General features: G+C 38.7%; 1 pseudogene; it reads left to right on the forward strand.

The window, feature by feature from the left end:
* Nucleotides 1–2,876: 2,876 nt before the first annotated feature.
* On the forward strand, nucleotides 2,877–3,093 carry LOC110131653 (protein kish-A pseudogene; annotated as a pseudogene).
* Nucleotides 3,094–3,766: the final 673 nt, after the last annotated feature.

Below are 3,766 nucleotides of genomic sequence, written 5' to 3' on the forward strand. Positions count from 1 at the left end.
TGGATGTAATATGACGAAATTTGATCATTTCTTCTTCAAGCCATTCTCTGCTCCTTTGGTGATTCATAACAAAGCTTAAATTTTTAGTGTCTCCCAAACATAACTGTTGTCTGTGTTTTAAATAATGCCACATACAGAGGATTAAGCTTGTCCTTCTTTATTAAAATACTAGAGATTTCACTGCCATGGTAGACATTCTAATTGCTCATTCACTTTGGATGTTATTGAATGTTCCTGAATTTGTAATGAGCACAGCAACCAGCCTGATTAACAGAGTGGAATTAGGCTCACAATAAAGCAAAACCTGCCCTCTTGTGTTTTAATAGAAAATTGCACAATTTTGGTAAAGTTTTCCTCTACTATGGTTAATTGCCTGGGGTCAGAGAAAAACACAAATGCTGGAAGATTTGACATGAATTTAGAAATCAGAACAGTTAAAGTACGATATTTAGAAGAAAATAACTTCCTGTGCAGGCAAAGTGATCATATTAATTAAAAGTCTTAGACTTTCCTTTCTAATATGCTTTGAAAAGTTAAATTTTCCCCAGCAAGTCATAAAAATTTAGGGGAATATTTCAGGCCACTGGGAAAAAACTCTTTTATATGCTTGTCAAATACACAGAGGATATAATTTAGTTAAGTAGATTTATATCATCATAATGCAGTTAGAAATTGGGGAGATTTCTTTTTCAGTTAAAAACTTTTTGATGAGGGCATAGGAGGGAGGTTCAAGAGGGAGGGTGTATATATATATATATATATATATATATATATATATATTAGCAGAAACTAACACAACACTGTAATTATACTTCAATTTTTAAAAATAACTTATTGAGACACCGATAAATTCCAGAAAAATTTTTTTTTTTAGAAAAAAATATTGGATCAGTGAATTGTAACCAGATATAAATATCTGAATTTGGGTTTGGGTGTGAGCCATGTCAGAAAACGCCCATTACTGTGGAAAATTCGCTTTTTAAGAGTGGCTTATTGGTATGATGGAGCCAAAAGGAAATGTTTCCCTGGGTGCCTGCTGTGGCTTCTCTTACATTGTGTGTGTGCGTGCTAAGTCACTTCAGTCATGTCTGACTCTTTGCGACCCCATGGACTATCGTCTGCCAGGCTCCTCTGTGCATGGGATTCTCCGGGCAAGAATACTGGAGTGGGTTGCCATGCCCTCCTCCAGGGGACCGTCCCGACTCAGGAATCAAACGCGCATCTCTTAGGTCTCCTGCACTGGCAGACAATTCTTTACCACTGGGGCCACCTGGGAAGTCCTCTCTTATATTAGGTAGCTGAAAAGGGACTCAAATAGTAAAGAAAATATGGTCTTTATCAAGTTTGTGTGAAGCTTTTTCTTCTAGTATGTGTACCCAGGGCAAGATTAGAGTGGGGGAAGTGGGCAGGACATTTGTTTACTTATTCTGAGAAGGTCTATTTTAATTTTTTGGCCATGGCGTGCAGCATGTGGCATCTTAGTTCCCTGACCAGGGATCGAACCTGTGCACCTTACAGAGGAAGTGTGGAGTCTTAACCACTGGACTGCCTGGGAAGTCCCCTTATTCTGAGAAGTTTTGTTTAAGTGAAAAAATTCAAATTTTCCAGCTGGCTCTATCTATTACGTATTCTCCTTCTTTGGTAGTTCTCTCTGAATGGAGTTTCAGAGCCAGTGACAGGAGCTGTTTTTAGAGACAGAAAAAAAAAACCACACACACACACACACACACCTCAAAGCAGAAATGGGGAGATCAGATTCAAGACACTTAGATTGCCATAGTCTTCCCTAGAGGAAAATCATTCATTTACTCCCTATTATTAAATATATTATTATGTGGCACTCTTTTCCTATAACTTAATTTCCAATGCAGCAAATTTATTATTAACATTTCTACTTAAAGTCTCAATTTCAATATTTTTATTTGCTTCTTTGTCTTGACTATTGCCACTAATCAGCTTCAGCTCAGTTTAGTTGCTGAGTTGTGTCTGACTCTTTGCAATTCCATGGGCTGCAGCACACCAGGCCTCCATGTCCATCACCAACTCCTGGAGCCTACTCAAACGCACATCCATTGAGTCAGTGATGCCATCCAACCATCTCATCCTCTGTTGTCCCCTTCTCCCCCTGCCTTCAATCTTTCCCAGCATCAGGGTCTTTTCTAATGAATCAGTTCTTTGCATCAGGTGGCCAAAGTATTGGAGTTTCAGCTTCAGCATCAGTCTTTCCAATGAATAGTCAGGACTGATTTCCTTTAGGATGGACTGGTTGGATCTCCTTGTAGTCGAAGGGACTCTCAAGAGTCTTCTCCAACACCACAGTTCAAAAGCATCAGTTCTTCGGTGCTCAGTTTTCTTTATAGTCCAACTCTTACATCCATACATGACTACTGGAAAAACCATAGCTTTGACTAGATGGACCTTTGTTGGTAAAGTAATGTCTCTGCTTTTTAATACACTGTCTAGGTTGGTAATAGCTTTTCTTCCAAGAAGCAAGTGTCTTTAAATTTCATGGCTGCAGTCACCATCTGCAGTGATTTTGGAGCCTCCCAAAATAAAGTCAGCCACTGTTTCCACTGTTTCCCCATCTATTTGCCATGAAGTGATGGGACCAGATGCCATGATCTTAGTTTTCTGAATGTTGAGTTTTAAGCCAACTTTTTCACTCTCCTCTTTCACTTTCATTAAGAGGCTCTTTAGTTCTTTGCTTTCTGCCATAAGTGTGATGTCATCTGCATATCTGAGGTTATTGATACTTCTTGCAATCTTGACTTCAGCTTGTGCTTATTCCTTCTTAAAAGAATACGTGTCTTTCAAAAATCTTGCAGTTCAGTGCTGAGCCGGAAGGGTGATGTGGCTGAGGCTTCGCCGGCCTCACAATGCCTGCCATTTTCAATTTTCAGTCTGTTGACTGTAATCTTGCTGATTATATGTACCTGTGTTTATATCCAATCCTTGGCATCCAGCCTCCTGGACAGAAATAAAACGGGGTTGTTGGGTATATTTTGGAAGTGTGCCAGAACTGGTGAACGGGAGAGTCCTAATGTTGCAGTGTGCCGTATTGTGATGGCCTTCAGCATCCTTTTCATACAGTAGCTTGGAAAAAGGCCAGAATTCAGTTGCCATCAGGTTTAAATATGACAAAAAAGGACTTATCTGCAGAAAATAATGGAAAGAATGGTTAACCCTTTTATCTCTGAACATTGAATGAGCTACACTTTCAGCTGCTGTTCTCTATTTTTGTTATTGGACCAATGTTCTATATAAATAATTAGGATGCAACATTTAATACTCAGAGTTTAAATAAATCTGTAACAATCAACCTCATTATTGTCACTACAATATTACATTCTGCATCTGTCATTCTGTTGTGCCAGATACCAGTTTTACTAGTGAGGTATCTTTAAGGCACATAGTAGAAAACAAAATTGGTAAATTATTCAAGTTCCTCTCACTGTGATTTGGAAATGGTAAATCTTTAATGAATGAAAAAAAAAAGTCTTGCAGTTCACACCAAGGAGAAATGCTCAGTTAAACCACAGGTGTTGATGCTTTGTCTCATATCTGCTTATGCAAACCAATGATCAGCCTTGGAAACAAAAATGTAATCTGAATCGCAGACCACGCAGTTCTCTCTTGTACTGCTTTTTGTTCTTCAGTTGTGGCCAACACATCACTTTTAGCCTTCTCAGCTCTGAAACTTTGATTTGAGCTTCACACTTTCTTTTCCTTTCAGGCAGAATTTTACAATTCTGAGGCTCATTAACAT

This window comes from Odocoileus virginianus, chromosome 8 (assembly GCF_023699985.2).
Source record: "Odocoileus virginianus isolate 20LAN1187 ecotype Illinois chromosome 8, Ovbor_1.2, whole genome shotgun sequence".
Classification (NCBI taxonomy): Eukaryota; Metazoa; Chordata; class Mammalia; order Artiodactyla; family Cervidae; genus Odocoileus; species Odocoileus virginianus.